The sequence below is a fragment of the Metopolophium dirhodum genome, chromosome 2 (assembly GCF_019925205.1).
Source record: "Metopolophium dirhodum isolate CAU chromosome 2, ASM1992520v1, whole genome shotgun sequence".
NCBI lineage: Eukaryota > Metazoa > Arthropoda > Insecta > Hemiptera > Aphididae > Metopolophium > Metopolophium dirhodum.
In genome coordinates this window covers 24,470,893-24,493,252 of record NC_083561.1, presented here as the reverse complement: position 1 = coordinate 24,493,252, position 22,360 = coordinate 24,470,893, and the positions used below count along the sequence as shown (strand labels likewise).

At 34.5% G+C, this 22,360-nt stretch overlaps 1 protein-coding gene and 1 long non-coding RNA gene across 9 annotated transcripts in view; one reads left to right on the top strand and one right to left on the bottom strand.

Moving 5' to 3' along the window:
• LOC132938228 (homeotic protein ultrabithorax-like) overlaps window positions 1-22,360 on the top strand; it is a 269,260-nt gene that overhangs the window by 1,871 nt on the left and 245,029 nt on the right. The gene's annotated exons all lie outside the window — the stretch shown is intronic.
• Window positions 178-21,792, bottom strand: LOC132938229 (uncharacterized). 5 transcript variants are annotated; one of them, XR_009663887.1, is made up of 6 exons: window positions 20,761-21,792; window positions 15,169-15,365; window positions 12,045-12,171; window positions 11,816-11,969; window positions 1,644-1,994; window positions 178-1,553 (listed from the first exon to the last, which is right to left on the bottom strand). It is a non-coding gene; the product is annotated as an uncharacterized LOC132938229 (long non-coding RNA). The 5 variants fall into 5 exon arrangements; XR_009663889.1 differs by having other exon boundaries at window positions 1,696-1,994; XR_009663888.1 differs by having other exon boundaries at window positions 178-1,994; window positions 11,812-11,969; window positions 20,761-21,783.

Below are 22,360 nucleotides of genomic sequence, written 5' to 3'. Positions count from 1 at the left end.
TATTTTTTTTTGACCTTCTGTTTTTAATTTTTTATCCGTACAATTAAATAAAAAAACCACATCATTATCGTTGTATATAATGATGTGTTAAACCTTATATTATTGTACTAAACCAATGGGTACCTAGTAGGAGAATAAAAAAAACTGTTTTATTTAAATAATATATTTACTCCGGGGTACAATAATTATTATTAGACTATGACGTCCGCACTCTAACGCCGCTCCAAAGATGTCCTGTGGCGATTTAGTTTTTTTATGCACTTCAATATTCGTCTGAGATAGTGGCAAAATCGTAGCTTCAGATATTTTGATAGATAATTTTCTGACTATTTATAAAATAATTTAATTACATATTCCAGCTAGTATTATCCTATTAATTCCGAATACAAATTCCATAACTTTTAATATTAATTATTGGTCATAATGTAATATATTATAGGTAATATTATAGTAACTCTATAGGTTCCAGAATACATAGAGAATTTTATAAAGTAGGTACAATACTGTAAATTTGTTACAATAATTTTTTTAAATATTTATAAAAATGTGCGATAAAAGTTCCGATTGACTGGTGCAAGATGACATTAAAATATTAAAACTAAATACAATTAAAAAAAAATAAATTGTTATACATTTCTCTCAGATATTTTATACCTCTCGACACTTAATTAATCATACATTTATATCAAACATAATTATTCAAGAAATAGCCCACAATATTATTAAATAATGTATAGATTACGTTTACCTATATAATTTATATATTAGGTATACCTAGCCTATAATATAAATTTTTGAGTTATACATATAATATATTATAAACATCCATTATACTTACATCGATCAAATATTATAATTTATACAGTTTAAATTTTTTGTGTGTTTTTAATCTTTATATGCGATTATGATGATGTTTATTATAAATTCATTAAACTATAATACAAGTATATAAATTGATAATTTACTCTACGGTAGATATACATTATACATATTCGGCGAGTTAAAACATATTGATTGATGATTATAATATAGTATACATAACCCGGCTTTCGGTATAGGTATAATATATACTTATTCATGCATAAACAACTGATTGCTCGATTTCCTTTCAACGGCAAATCGGAAAATAATTAATTTAACCACACTATAGTACCTATGATGATGTATTCAATTATTGCTCGTTCAGCATACATACAATATACGTGTATAAATACACAACGTTCTTATAATCTTATACATACACTAATTATGTAAAAAAATACATTTTAATTAGACATAATATGGATAGATGTGTATTATAAATTATTCTACTCAATATACAAATGTAAATTTATATAATATATTAATGTTGATGTAAGCGGTACAACAAAGCGGTTGGTGTAAATTAAAGTGGGTACACATAGGCATAATAGGTATAATGCAATATATTATATTATTTTTTTTTGATTCGCGCGTGCATATCCGATATCGTATTTCATATAATTATTATCGTTTAGTCCAGTTGATGTTGTCGGGTATGTTCGTTTATAAACCCAACGCGTGGAGTGTTTGGCCTGAAAAAAAAAATGCAATCGCTAATTAGACGTTAAAAAAAAATTACACGCGTGAACTACAATAAATGAGTGTACCTATGTAGTACATACACAATATAATATATTATTAGCAACACAGTTATAGTGCGCGATTGCTGATTACCCGCGCGATTGTAATCTGAGCTGCAGTATTCTCCCAAGTCGTATGCGGTGCGTAGGCTGCTGCAGGTACGTTCTGTATGATATTATAAGCATATACGTAGGTATATATATATATAAATATATAACACGGCCGATGTTTTGAAAAAAATTAAATGTACATATATATATATTATATATGTACCTATATGGACACGCGTTTAATACATACAAGTATATACACGTTTCGAGAGCGCACGCAGGACGGAAAAGATCCGCGAGTAAAAAACGTAGTCGTCGTCGTCGTGTATCCGCGAGATGACCCTGCAACAATGTCGTAGCTATATAGGCATTGAGTATGTAACACGCATATTTTATAGAAATAAAAAAAATTGCCCGAGATGTACACTTATTTAGTAGGCATACGTGTATACGATATTATTGTTATTATTATTATATATATTATATTAAATTGTTATAATAGGTGGAATACTTTTCTCCTTTATATTTATACACGCGTTACAGCAATAATAATAATGCGAGTGTATATTGTCGTAATATAAATGTTATATGCTGCGTGCACAGTTATTTAAAAGGTCATTGATTTAAGTGTGTGTTTGCGCGTGTGTGTGAGTGTGTGTTTAAATCGTCGGGTGGCGTAGGCACACGCCTCGCTGCGATGGGGGGGAATTCGTTCACGGTGTAATCAATGTGCGATTTAGCCCCCATATATACGAGAACGCCGTAATAAATAATATTATAACATCGTGTAATACCGTATACGCATCATAGGTAGTACATTTTATTACAATCGTACAGGTATATGGAGCCGGTAGTCACGAGTGGCGAGAAAAAGATTTCATCGGCTCGATCGCTGTGCTATGTCTATATCAATCTACATATATAATATATGTACCGCATTAACCATGTATTTCAATATTTTTTATATATATATAAATATAATATATTGGGGGTCCGATTTTGTAAGCAGTTACCTACCTACTTTTCCGACAGAAGTTTACATCCCGTTTATTGCAGTACCTATTCTATAATAATTATCGGATAAACATACAAATTAGGTGATCATCTCAGGGCACATGCACAAACCACGATGATCGTTCACGGCAATAATAATATCGCGATCAGGAAAATGCTAATAATATATATATATATATATATATATATATATATATATATGTTTTCTTTATAGGAATTATTGTTATAATATTATTTAGGTACCTATGCATATTGCATAGTAAAAATGTTTTTTTTTCATTTAAAAATACGGTACCTAAATAAACGTTATGCTGAAGTCAGCGGTGTTATGTTGTCGATTCATTTGGTGGAAAAACGATTAATTAAACGTATATTATATTATATTATAATACAGCAAGATTTTACGACATAGTACCTACCTAATTATTTTACCCTATACATTTGTCGGAGTGCGCTTATGAATAGTATAAGATAATAATATTCAATAAAATACATCAATGTATATTATATCTATTATTATCCGTGTGTCATGGTGTGTTCGATGTTATGTAATGATAACGGAATTTAGACATTTTTTTTTTAAGATTTGATTATAATATAACAATATAATAATGATGTCTTCAACATGCGCTACATTTTGTATTCATGTATATAGATATACGGGTTACGGGTACACATCACTTCATAAATAATGTCCCTATTTCATCTAAGCACTTCTATAATCACCCTATAGACGTGAACGATACGACTAATACAAATAATTATGCACGCGCTCGTAATTGAAATTGACGAAACAATATTATATACATTTGTTATCTATATTTCCACACTGATAAGTCTACCACACGGCTGTTTAATTGTACATCAAACAAACGAATAAACTATAATATGTATATATTATTATAATAAACACAAGTATACGGCAACATTAAGCCTATAATATAATAATATAATATACTGTTATAATGAACACGAAGAAACGAATAATTATATGGTCACGTGATAACATGCGACCTTATATATCACTGAAGCCATATCGGTATCATAATTTTTTTTTTAAATTTCTTTTCTCGTGGAGTTTTTATGTTTTCAATACACCAGAAAATGAACGGTGGCGTTCCACATTGTATATAAACCATATCGCTAAACAACGAATAATAATTTACGACGTGCGATGAGATTGTTGAATATATCACCTCTCTCCTGTAACATAATAATATAATGATTGGATTTTCCACTGGTAAAATAGAACTGTGTGTGTGTGTGCTCAGGTCACGGGTTATAGGAATTTTTCCACACAGAGTTTTAGAAACACATCCTAAACAATATATAAGTGCGTTCCGCGTGAAAGCATATTATGCGCAGTGCACATCAAACGTTTAACGTGTGTGCCGAGTATGTAATGTTTGTAACAATAATAATAATAATACATTATATTATTAAACTGGAACTTGTGCAGCGTCCGCAATTAAACAAAACAGCTGTTGAGAACATGTATGTTACATACCTATAGTTGGGATAAACTGCATTTATACAAAATATGAATAATTGTGGTATGTATAAGTATATAGGTACTTATATATAACAATAATTACATAAAACAAAAAGAATTAATATAAAGAAAATTGCATAATGAAAATGCACTGACTTGATGTAAGTTTTAAAAAATGCAACAGACTAACCTTGAAATTGAAAAAAACTCACTTAAAAATAAAAATGTTTAATTAAATAGTCATTAATACAACCGCAATTAATGTCTACTGAATAAATCAACAAAATATTTCTATACCTAGATATTATATTAAATAATACGAGTTCTATAACCCGAGTAAAATAAAAAAAAAAATAATAAAAATATTATTAAAACAACTGCCGACATTTCAAAGTGCCAATTTCCAAATGATAAATCCGCAAAAAAGTATTTATTTGATGTAAACGTTTTTTTTTTTTTGTTCCTCGTACCGCGTTATAAACTTCAGATAATCGTGAAAATTGTCGTTGAACTTGGCCCAAAAAAAAAAACAAAGCAAACGTCTTCGTCACTGCAGGTCCGCGAGTCCGATATCGCGGGTACTGCAACACTGCTGGACGGTGATCTGACGACCATAATGTAATAATTATCTTTATAAAACCGATGATAATACGAGTCCAGCTACTGCAGCAGCAGCAGCAGTGTAGGTATAAGACGCATAAGGCGTCTTCATAACACATCATCACGACTATGGCGCACGTGGACTACCACGGTCTCGCATACATATTATAATATTATTTTTCACGATGAGATTGCAGTGCTAGATATTATTCTATATTTTTTCAAACACATCTCTATTCCGTGACGTATAGACGCACACACGTCTGCTTGTAACATTATAAAACAACGCGCTGGGGGACGGAGTGGCCGAGCGGACCAAGGCGTCGGTTCAAAACGTCGGTCGCGGGCGGCATTTTTCTTCGGGAAAGCACGGTGTGCGGAGAGATGTGCCGCTATATCCCACCCGGGCATGGTAGATACCTACGGTGGTCCGCTAAAATATCTGCCAAACTAACAAACACACGTGTTCAAACCTACAGTATCCTCCCCCACAGTTAAAAACAACCACCCAACAGCCAAAGTTGCCGAGGGTTAATTAATAAAAAAAAAAAAAAAAACAACGCGCCATAACAATGCGGACGGAGTTATACTATACATATAGGTGGTATAATATGACTTATAGGTAAGAGTGTATGGTCCTGCGGTAATATTCTTATATTATTTTACCAACGCGCCAATAATATTATGTATTGTAAATTTATATAACAACAATGACCGAGGTGTTTATACGATTCAATTCGTCCGTCTGCCGCGAATATAATAATATGTAGGTACGTATGACACGTAGTTATGATGCATTATATAAATACATATATGTAGAGTACCTGCAGGTAATAAACGCGTATGCATGTTCACTATAATGTGTTATATAGATACGCATAGGTATTATTATTGATATTATACGATGTATTGATTATGATGGCGGTTCATAACAAATTACCGGGCAATTCCGTCGCGTGTGTGTGTGTGTGTGTTAATTTACAGCGGTTAACGCCATTATAATAAAATATTATATCGCGGTATTATTATACACTGCAGTTAATGATATATGTATATACCGCGACGCGTTTTGATTAGTGACGAATTCGCGCAACACGGTGATTACTGTTATTATATTATGTATATACCGCGGCTACTTTATGTAAATAATAGTCAACATCGTGTATAATAATATATAATATAATACAGCGATTGTGTGTGTGTGTGTGTGCTCGCGTATTAAATATACGAATACGCGTTTAGGGAACGATTATGATTTACCAACAAATTAAAACTCGCGCGTTTCCCCGCGGTCCTGTTTACCTATATTTATTATAATATATTATATCGTTCGGTTAAAAACGTGTAACGCAGCTATATTATAGTCGTGTCAACGGACGTTATATAATGATAATCATCGCATTTCGTGTACGTGTTTATATTGTGTGTAGTGTACGCTGTACAGGATGATCTTTATTTCGACGCAGACCGTCAATTATTTCGGAATGTTTTTACAATATTTTCTTTTTTTTTATTCCATTAGATTCTCGAAGACTTGAACCTCGGCGGTATGTGTTAAAAAAAATTGCTATCCACTCCCTCCAGCTCGAATACGTTTTATATAATAGGCATAATTACCTGCACCAATATGTGGCTTTTAATTCATATAACGGTATATCTTTTCTGGATATTATGTTGTTATTATTATAACTCTGCATAATAGTTTACGACGCGTAATATCGTTATATAATAGGTAGTTGTAACTGATTTAAGTCGAAACGGTAGATTTAATATATACGGCGGAGTGGTTGTAAGAGTTTGGAAATTGCTTTACCACAATGCTTTAAGTGCTACTTTAAAAAATAAAAATAAATTATCTGGGCCGCTGCCAATCTGTCAAATGCCAAAACAACACAAGCCTTTCAATCAATGCGTCTCGATTATCTTTAGGAGCTGTATTACTTTTATAGTTGTATATTATCTACAATCACTTTATAAATAAACCCAACTTAAATATAGGAACAATGTATATAATGCGCTATACCTCGATTTTATATCAGAAGTTCCGCACAATTGCTTAGGTCCCGAGCACGAACTTCCTCAACAGGTATACAATATTATCATCCAAATCACTTACAGATATCTACAGGAAATACAACCAAAATAAAAACAAGATATCTCTCCGATGGACCCGTATAATAAAACATTAGACAAAAAGTTTTGAAACATAAATCCAAGATTAAGTTCAAAATATTATTACACATAATACATATAATATATATATCACACGTTTATCGATATAATAACGATTGTTGATAATTGTTTAAAAAATTATGTTATAAAAATTACCTAAAGCGTAAACACGTCCACGCACAACGATGACTAAATAATAAATATACCTATATAATGTACCAACGCGTAAATACGATTTTGAATACTTAAAAATAAATGTATTCATAATGCTTTAATGATACTTTAAAAAACACAAGTGGGAAGCTACGTACATATTATATAATATACTCAAATATCATCCCCGGAGATTCGGACGACTGCGAAACAAGCACTGAATGTATACATCCCTGACGGTGTACACACGGCCAGAATGTAAACTGAAATGGTTTTTTTTTTATAATAATAATAATTAATAATATTTAACAACGGGTTTACTTTTATTATTTTAACACTCGCGTTTATACAACTCTTGAAAAAAAAACGCATTCGTCTAAAACATATTTTGTACTAAAACCCGTATGCATTGTATACATACCGTTTTTATTATGCCAATAACAATAATAGAAACGTTTCCAACCCGTTCGCACGAATTTTCAATATTTTTACGCGTACGATCGGTAAATTTGAAACTTATACGGAAGTTTACGTATGTTATTATATTAAATTCGAACAAATTCGATTTCCAGCTCTGGCGCAAATATATAAAACAATAATCGGCTCGTATATAAATTATTTGATTTGTAAAAAGTTTTTTTTTTCATCGTCATAAACAACAATCTACCATTTTAAATACTGTAATATAAAAACGATTTATTTTCAATAGGTACCTACCTACCTACCTACTTGCACCTAATATATAACGTATATTAAAAACGACATGGATGCTTATTATAATGCAATACCGAAACGTGTAATTATTGCGTATTCGTATACAAATCGTGTTCATAATATATTATGTACAACAACTACTGCGAACGGATGTATATATAGATTATTAGCGAGTTTTTATATTTTAAAATAACACCGTGCGGATGTGAGAACTTTGTCCAATATAGGCAATAGGTATTAACGTTACAAATTACAACCGTTTATGTTATATTACTATATTATGTACGAGTGCTATGTGCAAAGTTTATATCATTACGTTCGGACGTTGGTACACGAAAAGCAACATTATTCACTTAGGTACCTACGTGAAATACTTTCCGCGATTATTATTCATAAACGCCATTATTAATTGCGCATATTATTATTATAATATTAATATATTGCGATAAACGAAATACACGCACAAGCACGCTCATACGCCAAGCCGGTCCAACTGTATACCTATATACAATATATTGTAGGAAGTCGCATATTATGCATTTACATGTTTGTTGTGGGTACGTTTAAATACAAACAATACTGCAGACATAGGTGTGTGTGTGTGTGTGTGTGTGTGTGTGTGTGTGTGTGTGTGTGTGTGTGTGTGTGTGTGTGTGTGTGTGTGTGTGTCGTATTGCTATTATAAATTAAAAAATTGGGACGACTATATGATATTCGTTTTACCACCTTGCATGATGGCAAAGAAAGCGCCGTATACGTAGCACGCTGCACGCACAATACAAAACTCTCTCGAAAGTAATATCTTAAAATGCCAAATGTGTTAATTAAACTTAAGTCAACGATAATATACCTACTTGCTAATGATTTCGCTTTTATTCTATATATAAATACTTTTCTGAGTTCTTAATGTAACAATACTTCCGCGGTACTTATATATAATATAATCTGTGTGTCTAGACTGTAGGAGCCTATATTAAACACAATAATGGCGTAATGAATTAATTATTGAACAATTTAAAATTCTTAAGACAATAAATGTATATGAAATATTTTAAATAACTACTTATTACGGTTGTATACACCGTGGCTATATAATTATATGTTTTAAGACTTATCGTGCATAATGTATAATATATGTAAGTATATTGTATACACCTATATAATTCCAGGGGTATTATAAATTATAGTTATACGACGCGACGAGATTGAGTCTAGACCGATATACGAAAATAAGCAGACGCAAACAATATATAATACAAGTATAATATATTATAATACGCAGCGTACACGCGTTAATGACCGTTTGACACGAATATTTATAGGTCCAACGTTTTCGTCGTGATATCTCGATATATAGTAATACCGTACCTATACCTATAAATATTAATTATGACCTTTGCCTTATACTCATTTCGTCCACGCGTCCCCAAAACCTTTGGGTTATCAAACGGAGACGACATTTACCCTTAAATCACATATTATAAATATATAATACATAACTTCCCTTGTTGTGTTAGTTAGCTTAACAATCGAGTGAAAACGACAATAACAGAGTTCGGTCCTAAAATAATTAAATATCCCTATGCGCAGTAGGTCTTGCTTGAAACACGGAGTACGACGACAGGTGTCAAGTGATATTAGGTAATTTTCGAATATTATGGCAATATACCTACGTATTATCGGAGAAAAACCATTTTGCACTTGCAGCCAATCGATGGATAGACGGGACGCGACCGGAAGTGATTCCGCGAGTTCTTCCGGCAGGTCTGCGATCATCAACATTGACTCGCGTAATGATGTTGTACAAACGTAGACACGACGATATAAAGTAATAACAATATGATAATGTTATGACGATCATCCATTGTGGGCGCGATCAGCTGAGCCGCGTGTGCACGTATGCCAAGGTCAACGACTGACCCAATTGCCGGGCCATTACCCAGAGGGTCGTAACGCGTTTTCAACCACCCCCTTACCACAAGCGTTACGATATGTATATATACATAGATGTGTTTGTGTTATGCGTGATACGTATTAAACGGAATAGTATATCGGCGATGGCCGACGACCGGGTGGGGAGAGAGAATAAACCCGAAAAACGCGAGAGTGTCACGATTTTTGTCCGACAGATGACGCGTTCGCTCGGCACCGTAGAATGAATTCTGTTGTATTATTTACGGATGTCGCGTCTCATCTCTACACACAATATTATAATATTACAAACCTAAATAGGTACTATACATTATTATAGCGGTGCAGTGACGATAATATCGCGCGATCGCTAGCCGACGCCGCCGACAATAAATTTAAACACGAATCAGATTTTGAGGAAAAAAACTAAAACCCGTCCCAGCAATAAAATACTAATACCTATGGACGGGAGAAACTAACGCGCGCGCATAAAAACGGAATCCGTCGACGAGCGGACTTTTATTAGCTGTTAACGGCGGGGCCCCCGTGTCGGCGGTCGACGATAATCGTTCGACAAGCGCCTACCTATACCTACTTAAATTTTATTTTATTATTTTTCAGTTTATATCATCATTATTCGACATTTTTATTATTTTTATTATACTAGTCCGTCCTCTGCGGCCGCGTCGTCACGGACCGACGACCGCCACGCATTTATATGTATATATTATATTATATTATATATCTACATAATGAATACCTAAGCACTATAATACAAGCCGCGTAATTCGGCAGTCGTAATAGTTGTTGTAGTAGTAATAATAGTTGAACCGCGATAGTATTATTATTATTATATGGTATCTATATGTATACAAAATATATAAAATTATATCTCTCTCTATATATATATATATATAGATATTATGCATAGGTACCTACTCGGCTACTCAAAACAATATGTAAATTTGTGCGTTAGACTCGCGCGTGTGTGAAATACATACTTCGCGTTATCTGCATATTATATACCTAAGATATTATAATATGTATTGTAATAATAGTTTAGACGAGCGGCGGCGGCGACGCGCGACCATCGCGGTACAAGTGTATTATAGCAGCTATGATATATCGTGTACCTCCATAAAATATACGTCATGATAGGTAGCCGGTGAAATATGGCGGCCGCGAGATTAATTTAAAACGACCTAATATCATATTATACTATTATTTGTATTATTATAGTTATTATTACACCGACGACAGACGCCCCATTAAAAATATACACAACCTTCCTCAACGAGCGAAACCTTGAATGAATTTTATTTTACACAACACACTCGGCCAACTAGTCGACAATGAATAATATTCTGCAAGACACATACAGTATCGTGCGCGTTTATAGATATGATATAAGAGCCATGCGGTGTATTGGCTCACAGAATAGAAAAATGATAATATACCAAACGATATAACCTTTAGGCAATTAGGTACTGAATAAAATAAACAAATTAAATTTAACTATTGGTTCGATTAGAATATAATTTTCACATACGAAAATAAATTATATGTCAGATGCCAGATGAAGTAAAATCATGAATATAATCATGGGAAACTAATTGATTCGCAGATCTAACCTAACCCGATACCTATACCTAAACAGGTACCCAATCAATCTTCTGTGGTGAATTTATCTAACAATTATTTCTATACGGTCCTCGAATACAGCTATATGTGTATATTCATTTTCTTAACTATATTCAATTTCTGTACGTCGGAAATAACATTGGCCAGAAATGTAATTTAATCAGAAGTTTAAGGTTATAGGAACTAACACGGTTTTATTTCATATTTATTTTCGATGTAGACCGCACATCAGTCTTACAACAGACCATCGCTGCACGTCATCATAGCGAAAAATAATAAATATATCGCACGTTTAAACGAGATCGTCAAAAGATTTAATGGCTTCTCATAATATATACATTTGCATAAAATATCTTTTTGAAATTTACACACACTGCACGTATGGTGTCCATTTATTATTTTTAATCGATTTTTGTTTTTAACTGTATTAAAAAACATTATGGAGCTAAATTATACATATACCTACGCTTAAATGTGTATAATGTTCACAGCTACGTTTGAATATAGTTTTAATAATTCCATTGTTTTATGCAAATATGTCGGGAGCGTAACAATTTATACGATTAAAAAAAAATGAATTTAACAAAGTAGTCAGTCATCAAAAACTATAAATAAACGACCTGAAACATAATTAAGGAAATAATTAAATTGAATTTGATGAATTATACTCATATATACATAAACTGTTAATTTACCTCTGCGGCGGCTGTGCACCAGTTATAGATAAACGACGAACCACGATACTATTATTATATTGTTATTCATATTATCATGACGTATTCGGTGTTCTGCAGGATTCTCGAACGCGTTCACTCGACAAATCTGAAACCACACAATATAATATTATTGTTATGTAGGTAATAATGCGCATTTAAAACAGTTTATACGAAACTCGAATTCCGTATGCAAAGGTGTATAATGTAATTTAAATAATTTTGGACGAGTATCAGCGCACTCTGTCAAAAATGCGTGTATAATCATTTTTCAACAAGCTGCATAGCATTATACCGTGTAAGCCGTTTGTCATTATCGTTGTATCGTATTCAAATAATAGTAGGTTGGATATCTATTCATGAAACAAAACGCTTTTCGGACGTACCTATATAATTTACGGTTCGTAATATACCTACGGTAAAAACACATAGGTACACGACGATGGCCGCGGGACCATGTAAAATAGATATTTTCGATTTACAATATATTACGTTATGATATATGATATGTTTTATAGGCGAACGTCCCGTCGCGCGTCTATAAATATAATATATATATACGAAATAACAAAGCGGTCTCTCAGTTTGCGGCCATAGGCATCCAATACACACATGCGCACACGCTCAACTCTCTCACTCTCTCCATCACACACAAACTCGCACAGTACGCAATTACACAAACACGCGAATAGTTGCGATTTCGTTAAAAATTTTAATTTAGTCTTGCCGAGAAGGTATATACACCCATATTATACCTATGCCGTACACGTTATGGGCGCAATCGACGTCGTCGTCAACGGCTCGTTTTACAGGGTCACTCGCATATAGACTCTTATATAAGTATATTAATACCTACATAATATATGTATAGGTATGCCATATACATCGTATATATGTATTGGAAAAACGCGATTGACAATATTATACCGACTCGGCCTTAGACCGTACGGATAAAATGTAACGTAACTACAACTCATAATAATTATATAGGTATCCGATATATTCACTCGGACGAGGCGCACCTAAAAATGTCTCGTTTCGAATCCCCAACAGGTCGTGTTGTACACGGAGCCCACATACGCGCGCGCCCCGCTCGTTCACATATACAATCGTGGGATTTATTGATCACCCTTTCCCGAAATATAAACCACAAACACACATACACACACTCACACGTTTATAAATACCCTACATATGCGCTTTCGCAAGTTTTCCAATGCGTATCGCCGCAATCCTCTTTTGGAGTCCGGCCATAAATCCGTTTCCATAACCACGACGGCGGCGGCGGCAGCAGCCGCGACGCCGGTGTACGCTCGCTAATAGGGTAAAAAAGGAAATAAAATTCCCACAACGTCCGTCAAGTATAAATCGTGTGACGGGGTACCGAGAGAGCATACGAAACAAGAGAAGAAAAAAAGAAATAATAATAAATAAATACTTTGTCTTTACGATTGTTGCTGTATATTATATATGTATATTAATATACTATTATATTATTATTATTATTATTATTATTATTATTATTACGTGTTATGGTGGTAGCGGTCATAGCGGTGTAAACCAGTCAAACGACGGGAATGTTACTCGGAGCGGAAAAAAATGGAAAATAATATTTATATGTAAAAAAAAAAAAAATACATCTAATAATAAATAAATAACTAACAACAACTGCAGTAATTAAACTCGCGACTCGACTATAACGATTTATTACACGTTTTCTTTCTTTTTTCTCATTTTTCATGTTATTGCTTTCGGTTAATTGCTTATTATTATTATGATATATATGCGTAAGTACACCGATATTATTAAACGGCGTTTTAAACGTTCGCAAATGGCGTGCAAATAATGGAACGTCGTTATAATAAACCATCGCGAGTTCTCTGTGGAGTAGGTATTATATTCTAATACATATAATATAGGCAAGTTTATAAATACGTTATGCTGACTTCACCGAGTTCTGACATCGCTGCAGTTGCCGCCGACGAAGTATAGCTCCTATGTACACTATTAATATATTATATACGTATATAATATGCAGCTGGTGCAGTATATACCTGCACCCCGCAAGTGCATGAAAAATGCACACGACTCGTTGCGTGCACCTAACCCGTAGTATATTTTTGTTCACTATTTTTGCTATATTGTACGTATTTCGTTTTTATATCGTTTTTACCGAGCTGTTCGTTGTTCGATTTTTGTTAATACCTACTGCAGCAGCTATGTTATCATATCGCGACGACTATTGCAAGCACGCTGTACACGCTGGTCAGCACACATAGGCGATGTTATTATAAATATTATGTACCGCGTGCGTGACATGACACGATATCGTTATACGAATAAGCGCTGCCAGGGAGGACACGTGAAATGACGGTGACACGTTTCGTTTCGATTTTGATAAGTCGGCAATACAAAAACAAAAACCGTATCTAACGAAAAAAAAAGCACCGTTTAAAATACGTTACGTGTGCTAAAACATGGGCATTAATGCAGTATATAATGTTATGATAATATATACCTATGAAATGTATATGATATACCCACCTACGTCGTTAAAACGTCGTAATATATACGTGTGCGCGCGCCATTAAAATCGATAAATACTCGACGAGTGTAATATTATAATGTATACATAATAATTAATTCGTATAAAATAATATGTGTTTTTTACGCGCTGATTTTGATGTGGCGCTATTAATTGTTTATCGAATCAACACGAAATTAATATTACTATTCACTACTATAATATACTATGTATTAGGTATATACACTATATGGTATAATAACGACGATTGATAATTAATAACACGCGTTATAAATTAATAAGTAATTAAAATAAAAAAAACGGGAAATTTTTCCCGGTATCCATGTTTAATACATAAATATTATCATAACGACTTCAACCGTTCGAATAATAAATTCGTAAAAAATCCTATCCAACAGCCTGGACGTAGATAAACACGAATCGTCATAATAAGTTTCAAATTTTTGATTTTTTTTTTTTAATTTAAAATTTAGCGTCGACCATATAATGTTAACCAACAGTTAACTGTACTGCTATATATTAAATCTATTATTTTTTTTTATTAATCAGAAGTCGGCTTACCTATTATAGCGACTAACATTAAGCTCCATAACGAACTGCGTGGCTACTGAAACCGAGTAGGTACAGCAAGTACAGTAATACTGAGTATAGGTACGGAATAATGACCGCCATGCAGTATTATGCACTGAAAACCCGTAGCGATCCATCAAATTCACTCACAAATTGAATCAAAGGGGCACATTGTAAAATATGATGTTCTGAAACAAAAACGAATATAAAAAATGCGATTAGAGTTGTATAATAATATAATATGGAGGTACAGTTGAATATTTTAACATTATTATTACGAGTATTATACATATACGATTGAGACAATCCGTGTTTTTCTTATAATAAATTATATCTGAACATATTATAATATATAGTACCTACCTATACACTCGCTCGTGATGGGAACATGAAAATCAACTAAATAAGATTACTATTAAATGATGTATTACAATACGCGGCCAACAAATACTATATATACTTAATATATAATAATATACTAGTTAGGTTATAATACGGCTATGTATATATCAAAATAGATTATAATATATGTTATTGAAAAGCATAATACCTGCTTATAACATAATGGTAAATTGGGTGTTCGGGCCAAGAGACGAATTTATTGTTATAACAATATTTTCAAGTGTTGGGATAAAAAATTAAATGTAATATTTTATGTACATACATTCCAAGTTACTCGATAATAGTATGATATCGTCGTATGTTCGTAGATCGCTTGCAGCAAAAGACAACGGCTTCAAATAATTAAATAACTTTAAAAAAAAAAAAAAAATGATATTGAATTAAAAGACCTGAGGTTAATCTACTCTATATAGGGCGTTGATATAACAAATATAGGTTATTTTGTGTTATTGAATTCAGTCGCTAGTTGTCGATGGCGTTATCATTATCAGACTTTTAGTAATTATATATGTATATACTATATATACCTATTATATATATAATATAAATTAAAAGCATATACCTATAGTGTTTTAAATGATTAATAAATGATTTTTTACGCTTTATTATATCACGGCATAATGTTCGTAATTCTCGCGTACCTAATTATTATTATTATTTCAACGGTATAACCGTGTATAGAACGTAACTGGCCTAGGTATACTTAGGACGGGATTTAAAATGTCTATCGCATACCTCACATATCCTACGCCTTTATCGTCACAATATATTATAATATATACGCACGTCGTTTATTATAATCGAACATAATATGTTTTGACGGTATATCCTATTTAACGCGTATGGGTATACCTTGTCGACCAGTTTTCGTCGCTTTCGATATAATATATTTATTAGAAACAACAAAAAAAAACCTAACTCCAAGGCGCCGGCGACGCTGCCGGTGAAATCGTTCAATTATTTTCCAATAAACACGATGGATATATACGTCGTATACAACGATAATAACAACGCAATAATCGCCGAGCGTCAGAATTTATAATATTATTATTATTATTATTATATATATACGTGCGCCAGCTAATATAATACACCGCGAGCGTATTATCGATTTAAAACGAGAAATTTATACGGTTTACGCGCCGCAAAAGGGTTTACAATGTATGCAAACGGACTCTGCGCGTAATAGATTTCCGGCCGAATTCACGAGCGCGCGCGGCACAGTTATCGTTAAAATATGCGTACAAATGCGTATATTAATTATAATATTATATATATATAATATAATTATTACGGCCGGGCAGCAGCAATGGATTATGTGCGATTATATTTAAATTTGTCGCTTTCCCGGCGTTTCAGGCCGAATTGAATAACGCATTGCAATAATAAACAATATTATATATTATACTGTCGAACATGTGTGCGGCGGCAAGCCGCGGTGGCCGAGCGTTTTCCATGCAGCGGTAAAAGCCGCGCGAAAACCCTCACAATACAGAGTGATCGCGATGACCTTATCGCGGCGAATCAGACAATATCTCGGCAAGATCTTATGGTCTCAAGTAAACACATATATAGGTACTGCATTCAAATTTACGTTTAATGACTTTTGAGAACAACTTCTGTTTTACGCGGTTGCCTAGCTATAAAGCGATCAGAGTGCAGGGTAGGTAATATTTGTTCTCATAAACTTATCAAAAAAAAAAAATAATAAATAATTGTTTCAATAATTCCACATAATATTATGTTTCTCCCATAACATGGTTGGGATAAAACGATCGTGCTGTATGTTCTGTTTTCGCGTACAACGTGTGCAGTAAAACTTTCGTAATCCGGTCATGTATCAAGTGGTGTACACCCGCTTCTGCGGCGGTCAAACGACGGGCGCGCGCGAGTTTACCCCGTCGCGGTACGCGTCGTATTTAAATAGGTAGCCGGACGTGACGTGCCGTGGCCGAGGACCTTTTTCCGACCATGTGTGCGGGCCACGAGTATGTGTGTGTGTGTGTGTGCTTGCGTGAGTTCCGACCGAAGGACCGGAAGGAAGGAAGGAAGGAAGTGACCCCAATTATACGCGCGATGTGCGTATGTGTGTGTGAGTGTGATGTGTGTGTGCCACAAACACGTATATATTATAATAAAATATATATCGCTGATATTTACTATGTAGGTACAATATAAACGCAGTAGGAAATACGTGAGAAATGTCATGCGGATTTCCCGAGAACGTGCAGCTGCACAAGACTTGTCGTCGAATGTCGGGTTTATGCGGATGTCAAGGATGAAAATATTATCATCGGGTCGTCGAATCGGAAGTGTGATCGCGGCCGAAAAGTTTCCGACCGTTATTATGATAATAATAATAATTGTATCCTTGTTGTTCTAACGCGAACATCGTTAGGGTCGAGGACCGCGCGCGCACCGGGAGAAAAACGAGATTTACTCGATCGTATATACACCGCGGTGCACATATATATATATATAAGATAATAATATATTACTATAAGCGACAAATTATATTCCGGCTGACCGGTATACAGTATAATATAATGTGGTGTGTGTAAGTCTCTCCGGTGCGGGGTGACCACTTGGTGTTGAGCAAACAGCCTTATCGTCCGCGCCCGGTGGACTTCCGAGGAAAACGATATTATATGCGCATAAATATAATATTATAATACGAGTAGGTACATAATATACTATTATTATCACAGCGCAAGAGAGTGGACAACGGCCGCGCGGACGACGCGATAACCACCGGTGCCGGTGCCACTTCCTCTTCCTATGCCCTAAATCTTCCGCTTGCTATAACATACGACTTGTGTACGTATATTAAAATATAATATATTATAATAGTATACGATATATTAGAGTGTTAGACTATTAAGTATATTATGTAGTGTGAACCGTTCTCCCGAATTTCGTTTCCCGCAGTTGTTCATCGAGGTGGTCGTTATATTATAAACGTTGGCTACGATGATGTGGTCTATAATACGTTTTTATCGCTGCGGAACTGAGTATAAACGATGTCATTAGTAATGATGTTAATCACTTGGGATTGTACAGCCAATAAATTATTGATAGTTGTATAATTTAAAAATAAAATTCTATACGAGATTCTTCTGAAATGTTTATTTTTTTTTTGAGATTTTTACGACCGACGCATTATGCGCTGTTTAAATTGCATTAAAAAAAAACAAATTGTTAAATGGGACAGCACAGAATATGTTTTTTAAGTATTCGCTAACAATTAGCTCGTGTACGATCATCAGACGTTTGCCAATTCCTATGTAGGTACTGTGTAATTGTTTAAAATCTAATCACGTTTTACAGACCAAACCATAACATATACAATAATTCATTAGACTGCGATATAGATATAAATCCACGTATTATAGTCGTCACATTTAAAAGTCATTTAAAAATAAAATATGTTATATAATTTTATCCTATCTTCGGATCGCGTGTAATTATCGTCATTAATAATTAGTACAATAATAACAATAATTATTATATTAATTACGATCCGATTCGCCTTGACACAATAGGAGCATACACATATACAGCGTTCCATATATTATGTGACATACTGAGATATTACATACAATTTATTTATACGAGTATATTAGGTATTTGTACAGGATTAAAAAGGAATACGATTGGTTTTCCGTTGATAAAGATGGCTACTAAATCCGTCGAACACGCAAAATATACAATATGACGTATAACTTGCTGTTTATAATAATGCGATGTAAAATAATAATTATTGTAATATTATTATAACAATAATATATTAGGTTTATGTAATCATTGTAATCGCTTCTATACACATTATCTATTATAATAATGATGTAGATCGTCTGGTTTTAATGAGCAAAAATGTGCAGGCGCCACCGATAAATATTTTTTCAGTTCATTACCTCGTTAAACAATAACAAGATATGTGAATTTTGTTCGATATATTACAACGCAATGCACGCGTTTCGCATAACTTTTATTAAAAATTAATTTATTCGCGTAACATTATTAATTAGTGATTGTCAGTGGATTAGATATAATTTTCTCGTTCGCCTTCATCGAGGCCGGTGTGGAATCGCCCTGGTTTATCGCGAACACACGTCAAATTACGATCATCGGTGGCGATATTTGCAAATATATAATAATATAATATGCGTAAAAATTCGAAACCGGTGGTTTGCCGACGTGACGATGGCTACACGGGAACAACCAACGACCGCGGTGTGGCAGTTAAAATATTTTAGAACGTTTTTTTCTATAAATTATACCCGAGGGCGCGAAAAGATTCTTCTCAAAGGCCGCGATAAAATTGAAGTTCATAGTCCACCGCTGTAAATTTTCGGCGTAAATTACTTACGGCGACGCGCGAAACGAATTGCGGACGACGACGAAGAAGTATATTATTGTAAAAAAAAAAAACGATAATAATTGTTGTAGAACGCAACGCATGTAACATTATAATGTTGTGTCGGAGTTCCTAATATAAACACGCGTAGTATGTATAATATTTTACGAGAATTTATATTATTACACGCGAATGACCTATGTGCGCGCGGGCGGCAGTGGCGGCGTGGGCGGGGGGCGGCGGCGGGGCTTTTCGGGGTTCGCCGCCGCGGCACGGTGCGGGCGGGACGGTGTGCGTGCAGTGTCACCCCCTTAAGGGGCAAAATGGCAGGGCCCGGCGGCGAGCGGCTGCCGGACGGATATTTAGCATGCCCAGGAGACCCGTTTAAATCAATATAAGAAACCCTCTTGTAACGTGTATACAAACATGTATAATACACACACACACACACACACACACACATATACATTTATATAATATAAACATATATATTATATACGTATATACATGTATAAATCTCGTCGCTCGCGATATATATTATTATTATAAGTATCATAATGTATAACGTGCTCGCTATTACGGCCTGGCGAGGTTAAACCGCGTAGTGTTTGTTTTCCGTTAATGAGGCAGCAATAATAATAATAGTGGCAGTAACAGATTCGCGGCGGCGGCGATAAAATTATTTTTTAAGCGTCCACCGAGATTACGTACGCGTCATGTAATTACATAACATAGGTACCTAATATATAGATAGCTAGCTAGCTTTATACCTAGGTAGGTGGCGACGGTTTACGGAAAAACTTAATAAAACAAATTGCACTTACTGGCGGCGGCGGCGACGGTGGAGTTGGACGACGGTGATGATTCCAGCGCGGACGCGTTCGACGAAATGCGACGAATTTTGACTCGGGGCCTAGGTACCATACACATATTTTACACGTGTGGGTACGTGCACTGTCATCGGCATTATTGTGCCCGTGTACAATAATACACGCGGACGCACGCACGCGGGGCAATAAATAACGTAAAGTGAAAGTTTCCAAAGGTGAAACTCGTTTTCGGCATCCCCTTTGTTTGTCTTTTGGACACCCTCAGGTATATAATAATATAATACTGTATCGTCCTCACAATAGGCCTCACCCGGGGACACCGCCATCATTGCCACTGCACGCGGTGCCTGCAGCAGCATATAATATACGCGCTGTGCCTACATTGCAAACTCGGGCTGCACACGTATGCACATTTATGTGTAGGTTATGTTATATATATATATGTATGTACGTGTGTGTGCGTAGGTATTAAAGGTAGGTCTTGCATACGTACCCCTAACCTCGGGACCCGTTGACAATGCCTGCATTTCGATTCTGTTCGCTCCACGGCCGCCGCCGCCGCTGCCCGGGAGACTCGTCCGACTATCCAAACAGTAGTGCACGTTAGACCTTGAGTAGCGTGAAATCGGTTTTATAACAAAAAAAAATAAAAATCCGGTAGCAAATATTTCGACACATTTTTGTTCCAATTTTTTTTTTTTGCACACTTTGTATTTTTTTTAACACGCTCGCGCCGCTGCAGGACGTCTTATTATGCGTTCTGCGGTCATTTGCAATCAAAATAACAAGTGAACATTTTTTTGTTCGCCCGCGGACGATACGCAATTTATATTTTACAACCTTTTTTAAGGCACACCCCGCAAACCAATCCGCTCTCGTAAACGGTTCCGGTGCGTGATATTATACAAACGCATACGGGGCCGACTGTTTAACCGCACCCGATACCCTTTTATTTTTGTAGTCGCGAGTGTTTGAAACATAAAGAAGTCGTTCTTAGAATACTCATGGAATTATATTATTATTTATTAGTTTAATACAAACGAGTTCACCCATATAATATTATTGTATAATGCGTATAATACGACCGTAAATATTTCCTACGGCATATTCAAAATATTTTCGGATAAAAAAAAATATATATACTAATTACTTCGATATATATCATTAATTATGTAATGGTTACCTATTACAAATTATACGTTTAATGAGACGGTTTGTATTATATTGGCACCGTCGACCGCCTATACTGTCTACATAATATGAAACACGAGAGAATAATATTCGTCAGGTCGCGATAATAATTAACGAGTACTAAATTAATACTCGTTTATATTAATGCGCACTCGCCCCGCGCAGTCTACAATACATTATATATATATATATATTTATACCTATAGGTATATACAATGCATAGGATGTGGAGATCCCGGCGGCAAGGTGAACGCGTAATGAATAATCGGATTTCATAATAATATTGTACACTACTATTATAGTGCGCACGTACTACATGTTCTATACGCGCCAAATATATTTTCCTGTGTGAGATTTTTTTAACAAAAAAAATAATTAGAATCGGAAATTAGAATGCCCGAAT